Below are 11,817 nucleotides of genomic sequence, written 5' to 3'. Positions count from 1 at the left end.
AGCACTGTTTGATGTCAAAGTTTTTTTCCTCTGAGAATTAATTCAAAGGTTAGGGAATAGCATATTCTGTTCTTCAAGGGGAGGAGATTCGTGAACGGAAAAATTGAAATTAACTACAAATTTGATGTTAGTCGATTACAAATTATCAAATAACAGAAAAGAATAGAGACTGGAATTAGTACAGTAAAAGATAATCAGAGTTCAGAAGAGTTTGCTTGCAAACTCCTCGCTGGCCTCTTCATCCCTACTGCTCTGGTGCTGCCATGATGAGATGCAAGATCCCTGAGCTCAGATAGGCTTCTCCCCAAGGTTATTGCAACCTTCAATTCAAAGGACTCTCCATTCTCTCTCCTCTCCACATCTTTTTGGTTCAAGGTGGCTTCAATGGATTCCTCCAGGAGTTTAAAGAAGCCAGCAGAGTTCCTGTACATCTCGAAAACCATTCCAACTTGCCCTCCATGCTCCAACGTGTTCACTACACTCGCTAATGCTCCTGCAGCAACAGTCATGGCCAAGCCCAGACCACTATGAGAAGGAGACGAACCCACATAGGCAGAACCAACTGCAGCCAAGCCTGCTAGTGAAGGCCCTGAAACCGCTAAAATCTTGTTTATTTTCAACGCCAAATTTCCCAATCTCTTGTATTCTTCGGCATCCTTTCTTTTCAGAACCCTAACTATCTGTATCATCTCTTCCTCCAGATATTCACTCCATCCATTCTCCTCCACCTTCTTCTTAAGCCCAAGAAACTGTTTTGTTTCATGCTGTTCTTTTTGGTGATGAAGTCGAAGATGAAGGCCACCACACAGTGGGTTCTACAGCCCGCGCCCCCCCCCCCCCCCGGGGGGGCCCTTCAGGGCCAACACCTTCTCCATGGCATCTTTTACATCCTTTGCTGTCGGATTTGTTGGGTTTAGTGATGAAAATCATTTTATCTTTGTTTGATTCAAATTTGAATTTGGTGGGTCCCATGTGTTAACATGGGTAGGTGTTTTATCATAAGGGGCCTTGGGGGTAAATGGAGAGAGAAGTCCAACACCTTCTCAAGGCATTCCTTACGGATCCTTTTCTGTTGGATTTTTCCCAATGGCAAGTGCTGTTTGGATCTCCCTGTGGAGCTGCTTGAACAGTCTTGCTGCGTTACGTTGCTCTTCGGCAAGTTGAGAGGGCTGGATCTTATTCATCACAACCATCATCCCTGCAGCCGCAGAGAACAAGATTGACGATGATAGGTTGAGAGGCGGCGAAGGATCTGTGTGTTGTTTGCATTTCTCATCTGTGGGGTGTTGTATTGCTGGAACAGCGTAGTTGCGTTGCGTTGCTTACAGCAAGTTGAGAGGGCTGGATCTTATTCATCACAACCATCATCCCTGCAGCCGCAGAGAACAAGATTGAGGATGATGGTATTGATGGATGTGAGGAAGTGGGTGTTCCAGTTGTCTCGCTGCTCTCCAATATTGGTGTGCATCTCCACTCTATCAGCCACAGCATCTGCTATTAAGTAGACCTCAGAGATGCTGATCGCAGTAGATGAAGTAGATTCCTTCTCGTCTCTCATGGTGGTGGAGCTGATTTTGGTAGGGATTGTATATTGGTCCGCCATGCTTGATAATCTCTCTCTCTCCACCATGGTTCTGGTAGTGTTCTTCAGTTGAACCGCTCCAGGTTTCGGGACATGGAGTGTAGCCATTGTTCTTCTGCACACAACAAGAAGAAGAAGAAGGGAGGAGAGGCAAAGCATGCAAAGATGCCATATTTGGGTGTCTTGGATATCGAATTCACAGCCATTTTGCATCTTTATTATACGATACGTTTTGATTTGATTGATCAAGAGTGGCAAGGATCAGGCCTCACCTTTAGAGAGAGAGAGAGCATTGGTCTTTCGTTGGTCTTTACATGACCAGGTTTGACCGTTTCATATATTTTGTGTTCAAAACGTATTCCATCTGTTGGTGTAATGCTATTGCTAGCCCGAATCTTCAACTCCATTATTTTTGGCTCTATCATCATCATGTGAACTAAGATTTGAAACATATTTGTTCAAGAACACGGGAACGTATCAAACCTATAAAGAATATGCAGTCAGCTCTGACGTGGATAGACATTTATAATTTCAAGTCTGAGTTTCTTTGCGTGCAATCCCTGAACTTTTCAACTTTTACGAAAAGAATTCTAAATATTGATCAATTCATTTGGCTGTTAACGGTTGAGGAGAGATTTCTATTTTAACTTTAATTAATAAATAACTAGAGAATCTAATTAATATGGAATTATTATTTTAGTCTTGACCTAATTCAATTATATTTTCAAAGTTAATTGAATCATTTAGTAAGTGGGTGAAAGAATTACGTAAGTGGTAGAAAGGATTTCCTTCCTCCTCACCCATTTTCTTCCTTTCTTACTCCTATCGTTATATAAAAATGTAACAAAATTCACAAAGAAATTGAAACATGGAATTAAGTGAGGAAGAGTGGGAGGGATTGAGACCCCTCTCTAAACTCTTTCATTTAAAATCGCAACTTTTGCTTTAAGAGACAAACACGTCAAAACTATTTCTTTAAACAGGTTTCACAAATTTTATTTTATGTTTCAAAAATCAGCTAAAACAAAACAATTTTCAGTAATTTTTTTTTTAAGCAAGAAACACCAGAAATTATTTTCCAATAAGTAAGACCTTAAATGACTCTTAATTACTTTTTAAGGATTTTCTTGGTGGTTACAGCATTCCACCTTATAAATAAAGAAAAAAAATAAAAAAATAAAAAAATTCGTACTTGTCTACTAGACTAGATGGAGAAAATTTTCTTCTCTTTCTAATGGGAAAAGAAAAAGATATACGGATTTTTTTAAACTATCACATCCGGTTTCTTGTATTATATTCTGGTATAAGTTTGTTAATAATATATGAATAGCTGTGATGGACTAGATTAAATATGGATAAATCATCTCAATTAAGATAAGTTAACGTGTATTTTCTCTTCTTAAATGGGATTAGATAATTTAATTAGTTGTTGAAGGTATCAGTAGATGTCAAATGTGTCACGAGAAGAGTCTATGCTTTATTGTCAAATGGAAATTCAATATAGGTCTTGAACATAAATTTGTCTCTTTCTTGTTTTTATTATTTTTGGATGAGTGAATTGAGTGGGGATCACCTCCCTTTGAAGGTAGCAAACAACGAGGGAAAGGTTGTCCTACCTCACAATTAGATGACGATATATATCGAGGTCAGACCTCCTACGAATTTAAATTTTTTATTTTTATTTTTACAAAGATAAATTAATAAAATAAGATCCCATGAAAAAATGTTTGTTTTTTTTTCTTCTTCTTTTCATACATGACTTACAATAATAGAAGAGAAATGGTCAAGATTCTCAATGTGTCAAAACTTTGAACTCAAATTCAATTAGACACTTCCATGGTGTAAACGATTTAATTAAGTAGGGTTATGATCGATTTAATTAAGATAGATAAAAAATAAAATAATGTAGCAGTCTGGCCTTCATACGTTCTTGCCTAGTTGCCTTCCGAGGGAAACCACACTCTCTCCCTAATGCACATTCGCACCTAAGTTCTAGTGCCAATCATTGGTCATTTGTAAAACATCAATAAAATATCAGAATTGGATTGGAAGTATTGAACAAGATTATCTCTGAATACGTTTCAAGATCGAGTCCAAAAAGTTTTATAAATGGGTCAAGTTCAAAAACCGAGTTTTTAAACAAGGAATTTTTCCATTGTAGGGATCTTCTCCCCCATTTTGAATTATGATGAATAAGTATGCTCACGCAGGTTTAAGCAATTGATTGGCTAATGCTCTTTTCATGAAGATTTTGGTGAATTCGAATTTTTTGATCCGGTCAAGAGTAAAGTCTTCCTTATATTTAAATTATACGTAATAGCTATCTTCTGAAGATATTGTTGTGTGTAAGTTAGCCTAGATTTTCTGAGATACAATTCTAAGCTACTAAGAGAATTTAGCCCTTTTGAAGGGGAAAATCAATGACCTATCTACAGAGCTTGAATAGATGAAGAAACAGAAACTCTTATTTGATAAATTTGATGTCAGTTAGATCAAATAATTAGCTAATTACATAAAAGAACAAAAGAATGGAATTATATATGAACAGTAGACTATGAAGAATCAGAAGTCAGAAGAGTTTGCTCGCAAACTCCTCACTGCTGTTGCTACCATGAGATGCAAGATCCCTGAGCTCAGATAGGCTTCTACCCAAGTTTAGAGCAACCTTCAATTCAAAGGACTCTCCATTCTCTCTCCTCTTCACATCTTTTTGGTTCAAGGTGGATTCAATGGATTCCTCCAGGAGTTTAAAGAAGCCAGCAGAATTCCTGTACATCTCAAAAACCATTCCAACTTGCACTCCATGCTCCAACGTGTTCACTACGCTCGCTAATGCTCCTGTAGCAAGAGTCAAGGCCAAGCCCAGACCACCATGAGAAGGAGACGAACCCACAAAGGCAGAACCAACTGCAGCCAAGCCTGCTAGTGAAGGCCCTGAAACCGCTAAAATCTTGTTTATTTTCAAAGCCAAATTTCCCAATCTCTTGTATTCTTCGGCATCCTTTTTCTTCAGAACCCTAACTATCTGTATCATCTCTTCTTCCAGCTTCTCACTCCACCCATTCTCATCGACCTTCTTCTTAAGCCCAAGAAACTGTTTCGTTTCATGCTGTTCTTTTGGTGATGAAGGCCACCACACAGTGGGTTCTACAGTTTCAGGGAACTTGTCAAGCATGACTCCTAGCAAAGGAAGAGGGTAGGCCCTATCCAGGGCCAACACCTTCTCAATGGCCTCCTTCACATCCTTCTCTGTTGGAGTTTTCCCAATGGCAAGTGTTGTTTGGATCTCCCTGAGGAGCTGCTTGAACAGTCTTGCTGCGTTACGTTGCTCTTCAGCAAGTTGGGAGGGCTGGATCTTGTTCATCACAACCATCATCCCTGCAGCCGCAGAGAACAAGATTGAGGATGATAGGTTGAGAGGTGGCAAAGGGAAAAGGGTAGTTGTAGTTGTTGCAGCAGAGAGAGCAGCCATGAGTCCAGCAGTGAGGGTGATGGTATTGATGGATGTGAGAAGAAGAGGGTGTTCCAGTTGTCTCGCTGCTCTCCGACATTGGTGTGCATCTCTACTCTGTCAGCAACAGCATCTGCTATTAAATAGAGCTCAGAGATGGTGGTGGCCACAGGAGACGAAGTAGATTCCTTCTCATCTCTCATGGTGGTGCAGCTGGATTTGGTAGGGATTGTATATTGGCCCGCCGCCATGCTTGATAATTTCTCCACCATGTTTCTGGCAGTGTTTTTCAGTTGAACCGTTCCTCTTTGGGGGATACGGAGTGCAGCCATTGTTCTTCTGTTACAAGAAGAAGACGAAGAAGAGAGGAGAGGCAAAGCATGTAAAGATGCCATAGTTGGTTGTGTCTTGAGACAGAAATGCTTATTAATTTATCTCGAGTTCACGATATCGACATCAGAGCCATTTTGCATATTTATAGCTTTTGAGTCTTGAGGGAGAGGGAGATCTAATGACTAGGTCATGATTTGACCGTTTGAAGAGTTCTGATTGACGGTTTCATATTTTTTGAGTTCAAAACGTATTCGATCTGTTCAACTCCGTTTCCTTTGGGCTTTGGCTATGTCACATGAAGTGAGATTGAACATAATTGTTCGAGAACATCGAACTTATCAAACTTATCAAACCTATAAGGAATATGCAGTCACTTCTAACGTGGATGGTTAATTATAAATTCCAAGTCTGAGCTTTGCAAGTTTTACAAAAAAAATCTTCTAAATACTGATATGGTCATTTTGACTTTTTACGACTGAGGGGGAGATTACAAATTTATTTTCAATTAAAATATAAATTCAAAAAAAGCTAATACAGAATTATTGTTCTAGTGGTGAAATCAACAATTTTGTGAAGACTCTTGTTGAGACACATTAATATCCCCATCTCCCACTTAATAAAACTCCTTTATACCAAAAAAAAGAAGAAAAAAAAACTATAAAAAATGGGTGAAAGGATTCTTCTTCTTCCTTCCTTTCTTCTACCACCGGAAAAAAAAATATAACTAGTTTACAAAGGATTTGAAACATAAAATTAAATTAGGGGTGTCAATGGGGGGTGCTTCGGCGGTGGGCGCCGTTCTGGGACCGGGGGCCCTGGGTGATACGTTTGTACTAATATCCGTTTTGTCCCACGATAAAACTTTCTATACGCCTTTTGTTGTTTTTCCTCCCCCGCCTGTTCCTGCTTCTCTGTTCCTCCTTTTCTGCTCCTTCCTGGGGCTTTGCGTTTGTTTTCTTTCCCAACTTGGAACTGGTTTTGGTTTTCGTCTTTACTTTTTGTTATTTTTTTTTTCGTTCGGTGGGTCGGATGGCGGGCGGGGCCCCGGGCCCCCGCGGCGCGGCGGGCGCGGGCCGGCCGGTTTGGCCTTGAAGATGAGAGATCCACTTTCCTGGATTACTTGGGTTTCCAATCCAAGGGTTAGGGTTTTCTTGATCGGGTATTGTTATCTCTCTCATCTCCTTCCACTGATTTTTTTTTTCTTTCATTTTTGGTACATAAACAGGGTCAGCAGACCCAAAAAGCCAAAACGAAAAAAGAACAAGATTATGAGATACCTCCCTGGAGTTTTCCTTTAAAATTTCTCTCAAATTTGAGGGGCTTTAGTAATAATTATCAGCCCATCTTTTGTATTAATCGGTGTCTTTGTGCGTCAATCTACTGACGTGTTGTAATTTCTTCTCACGTGTCCAAAGCAGACATGTGCATGCGATAGAAACAAATAGAGTATCTCGTTAACTAGACTTTCAAAATTACCTAGGTTCTGAATATTAGGTTCAAGCATTAGGATCCCCTTCTACTGAATACCAGATTACAACTTTAAAAAATAATAATCCAAAGAAGTAGGGAGCATAAAAAGGAACGGAAGAAAGAAAAAAAAACGTCCTAGGTGACATATTTTTCCATTTTCCCTTTCATTGTTCTTTCCAATAACATCTACAATGAATTGGGTTAGAACGAACTTGAATTTCCATTACGTGTTAACCTCCCGATCTCATGATTTGAACCTAATAAGATACATGAAGGTAATATATACCCACTATATATATATTGTATATTGTTTTGTGTGTCAAATGCACGATCGATATGTGATTATGTTGAACTCATTAAGTTTTGTTTCAAAACTTACTCTTTGAATATATATTCTCTTTACATTAATCTATTGTAGATTATGAGGATCCCATTTACTTAGAGAGTTCATCGCTGGCGCATTCCTACTAGGGACCAGTGGACGAGGACACTGTGGTGCACGGAGAATCATGTCCCTACTGGAACTTCTCCTACTGAGTCCAACCATAATGGTTCTTTGGGGCTATCATCTAGATTTTTTTTTTTCTTTTTTCCATTTTTTTTTTTTTCCTTTTTTTTTTTTTTACTTTTTTTCTTTTTAAACCCTTTCCCCCACCATTAAACCTCCCTTTTTATAACTCTTGTGAGATCCCTAAAAATCCTAACCTAATAATCCGGCATTTCAGGTCGGTGTACCCGAAGTTCAAGATGAGGTCAACTCTTGACCATCTGAGTTGAGCCCAAAAGTTTAGAAATTGATCCTATAGACTTGAATGACAGTGATGAAGACCCGGGCACTTTGTTTGACTTCACCAGGAGAAAGAAAATTACTCCTTAAGGCATTAAAGTGACATTTTGGTGTGCCCAGAAACCTATGCAAGAGGACTTCAAATCTCAAATAAAATATACCATTGAGTTGGTAATTGTGTAAGGTACCTACCCTCCGAAACTCATCGCGATCGGCCTTCGAATGAAAAAGATATGGGGGCGGTCGGATGGAGGCGGTCAGATAAATTATCTGACCGGTCCTTTTTCAATGAAGGGCAAAATGGTCATTTCACCTCTTAAAAGCTTTTTAACTTTCCCAATTGAACCAAATTCGGGATTTTGGTTTTCTAAAGGGAGAGAGCTCGTGGGAGAGGAGAGAGAAGAGGAGAAGAAGCTTGGGGAGGAAGAGTTTGTGTAGTTCCTCATTGTGATTTGGAGGTATGATCGCGTAGAGAGGTAAGTCCTTCAATATACTTAATTTTCCCAATTTCATGAGGTTTTTGATGGGTAATGTCATTTAAATGTGAAATTGGAGGGCTTAGGTTGAGGGGAATAATTTTCTGACTCCGTAGGAAGGTTCCCCTTCCGTCTACTTTGAACCTCGTCAACCGCATTTTCACCAGTTGACTCGTGAGCTCCCGCCGGTTAACCGGTCAATTTGGACTGAGTTGACCCGCCTTGCTTGACTGGAATTAAGACCCGGTTAACCCACATTTGATCCGTGTTCAAATTGAATCTCAATTAAATCTAATTTAGCTTGTTTATTTGCTAGGTTAATTGGGTATTGGGCATTCCTTAATTTTGTGAATTTGTGGACTTTCACATGAATTCTCAATTAACAGTGAGGATAACATCGCATATATTATGTAATATCATTGTGTATTTGGATTGTGAATAATGTGGTATTGCATGATAATTTATGTTACCTTCTATAATCTCGATAGTCCTCGTATCATCCGTATTTCGATTGAATGATTAAAGGTAAATCGTATGTGATTATGTGATTGGTTACTTCACTTGATTGATGCATATGAATGTATGTGACGGTGAAATGGGGTTTACCTATCTTGGTATTCCTAGCTTGGTTATCCGCTATGGTATGGGACACTGTCCTCCGATGTCCGAGCACTTTTCATAGTGGTGTTTGTCTAGATGCATGTGGTTAAGAATCCCGTGGTGCTACTACCCTTTCGGCAGGGGTATTGGCCGTGACCCGTGATATCGTGGATGGGGTTCCGTGTGCATCAAACAGACCCACGGTATCATGCGGTGGTATAGTGACATGTGTTAGAACGGACCTCGTGATCGCCCAAAAGACGGCGGTTGGCCTGAGGGGACATGACGGCATCCACCCTAGCATATGTAGATTACTACAAGGTTAAGGAATGGGATCCAATAGATGCCTCCCGTTGAGGATTCCATTCATAGGTGAGAACGATCTTGGACCAAAAGGGCACTTAGGCATGAGGAAAGGTATCCGGATCACATGTAGCACGAGACATAGTGACTTTGCATTGGGCTAGAGTAAATCCTTGACACGCGCCGGTTCTCGGGCCAATGGTGATGGGAGAGAGTGTTGACCTAATCCCCACCATGGTTGATGTGACAGACCCAACTACCGCGGTGAACCCAACAGACGCTCTGTGTCTGAGGGGAGTGATGAGACTACCCAGGAGGCTGGTGTGTTATCTTAAAGCGTGTCTCTGTAGAGACTACATGGTAGAGTTATAATCATATCTTCTGTTCATTCTTTTATTCATCATTGTATATGCTAATATGTGTGTGTGTACATGATGAATGCATGATGTATGATATGTTAGACTCACCGAGTTATGTGGAACTCATCCTCTGTGAATATTGTCTTTTCTTTAGACTCTGTGCAGGTTGTGACACTCATATTACTTGGAGAGTCCTGCCGGCGCGAGGTCGAATATGCATGATGGGATGTGTACTGTCGTTGTGCTTTTGGAGTCCACCATTTGAGGCTTGAGTTTCCTTTACTTGGTTGGTTTAGGTTGTTTCCTCCTTTTTCCGTGGTTAGAACACCGTTTGATTTTTTAGACTTCATTGTAATAACCTTAGATTTACTTTCTTTTATATTCTTGCTCTTGGATTATGCTATATAATATTGTTGTTATGGATTGGCGACCGAGATCTAGTATCGCCCACGTATTGCTGTCGAGGGGTGTTCAGCCGTTCCCACAATCTTAATTCTAATATTACATACGGACATCTTGAGTCACCAATCCATAAGTGACTTAGCTAAAGTAGATGTGAATAATGGTACAACCTCTAACTTGAAACCAACATGATTTAGAGAAGCATAATGAAGCTAACTCGAATAATGAACAATAATGATATTAAATCCAAAGCCACACTGTTAGTAATCAAACAAGACACAATAATCTATATGAAACGAGAAGAGCATAAGTCATAAAATATTACAACTAATGTGTGAAAACGTGAACAATCACGCATAAGAATAAAACAAAATCCATAATCTCTTACAAGCCGAAATGTAAAGTTCGAATCAAATGAACATCTGTGACCGATCTCTTAGGTGTGGCTGATGAGAGATTTCAAGAGGCCGAAAGTCAAGTTCACTATCCCAGAGTTCTCTTTCTTTCTCTATATGGATATAAGAAAGATCAATGGATGGCCCTCATTTGGGCGTTGCACGGAGGTGTGATTTTCCTTAATGCTGGAGAAAAAAATGAGATTTCTTGCTTGAGTTCTAATTTTCAATTGTTGGGGATGCATTATTTACTGCAATGTTCTTATTTTGGAATGCTAACATTTGGTAGCTTCAATTCCTGGTGTGTGCAGAATATTTTGAATCTCAAAAACAGTAAATCTTGATTGCTAGATTTGAGATTACCGATAATCTCTTTTGATTGTGGGAATCGTGACCGCCTTGTAAACCTTTTTCTTTGGTCATGAATGTGAAAAGTTCTGTCTGTGTGTGTGTTGTGGTGGTGGGTTCCCCCTTTGACCTATTCAACTCCCGTTGACTCGTCTTCAATCACCTTTTCCTCCTCGTTTTGCGTCAACTATTGGGTGCTATCTCCCCCATGCTACCTCCCATTTCTAATTTTTTTTTTGAATTCAGTGGGTGGGGTCATCCATCACTCTCATCGTCAAAAAAAAAAAAATCTCCTTTCTTTCCCATCCTTTTTCTCATTCCTCTTTTCTTTACTTATACATTTGCTAAAAATTTTTATTATTTTTTTTTGTTCTTCAATTCATTTTTTTTTTCTTACTCATTGGTTTAAAAAAATTTTTTGGTTCTCAGTTCTGGTTTTCTTTTCTTATACACTTAGCCTGTCTTCATTTTTTTTTTTTCTTACTCATCTAATATATTGGGTTTTACTCATTTATCCTAAAGCTGGTGATTCCGCAGGTCTTTTTTTGTTATTTGATGTAATTTCTTTTGATCCTAATGTTCTTTTGCTTTGCATGGTGATTTGAGGATCGGACTGTGATGCTGCTATAACCATGGTGGGTGGTACCAACCCACCTCAAGCGGAAGTTCCCCAACAGCCTCCTGCTCAAGGTGATGACCTCTCGACCACTCCACAGGTGGTTGTCACCCAAGATGTGTTGAATATATTGGGTAATATGTTGAAGCAATAGCAGACCCATGTCAACACTTTGATGCAAGGTGTGTTGGCAGTGAGTCAAGGGAATCGGGCTTCACCCCTGGCAATGAAGCCGGGTTCTCGCTCGGGAGGAATGTGGGAGACTTTGGTTTGGGACCCCACACCAAACTGATGGAGCATTTTCTTAAGCTCCAAGTACCTTCATTCACTGGTGTGACTAATGATCCTCTGTTGCCTAGTAGGTGGTTGAGAGAAATGGAGAAGGCATTTCGACACCTAAGATGCACCGAGGACCAGAAGATTCTGTGTGCCGATCGGAAGCTCCAACTTTATGGCATTTTCCATAGGGATCATTGTCAATTCTGGAGTATCAACAAAGGTTTGAATAACTCTTTTTCTTTGCCCTGTTTTCATGAAAGTTGACATGGAGAAAGCCAAGAAGCCAGTTTGTGAACAAGAACAAGGAATTTCAATAGACCAACACCATATCTCGCACCGCAATTCCAGTCTCTAGGTTGCAAGGTATGGTGATGGGAATGTTGGTGGTGCAATTCATCCAAGTAGTGCTCTTCAAT

The 11,817-nt window shown here is 39.8% G+C and overlaps 2 pseudogenes; both read right to left on the bottom strand.

Annotated features, from left to right (window-relative positions):
• Window positions 1-77: 77 nt before the first annotated feature.
• LOC149004185 (putative F-box protein At4g22030) lies at window positions 78-1,754 on the bottom strand (annotated as a pseudogene).
• Window positions 1,755-4,151: 2,397 nt separating this feature from the next.
• LOC149004184 (putative F-box protein At4g22030 pseudogene) lies at window positions 4,152-5,457 on the bottom strand (annotated as a pseudogene).
• Between the last annotated feature and the right edge of the window lie 6,360 nt (window positions 5,458-11,817).

Source organism: Hakea prostrata, chromosome 9 (genome assembly GCF_041222555.1).
Source record: "Hakea prostrata isolate BN-2017 chromosome 9, UWA_Hpros_2, whole genome shotgun sequence".
In the NCBI taxonomy this organism is placed as follows: Eukaryota; Viridiplantae; Streptophyta; class Magnoliopsida; order Proteales; family Proteaceae; genus Hakea; species Hakea prostrata.
This window is presented reverse-complemented; position numbering and strand designations above follow the sequence as displayed.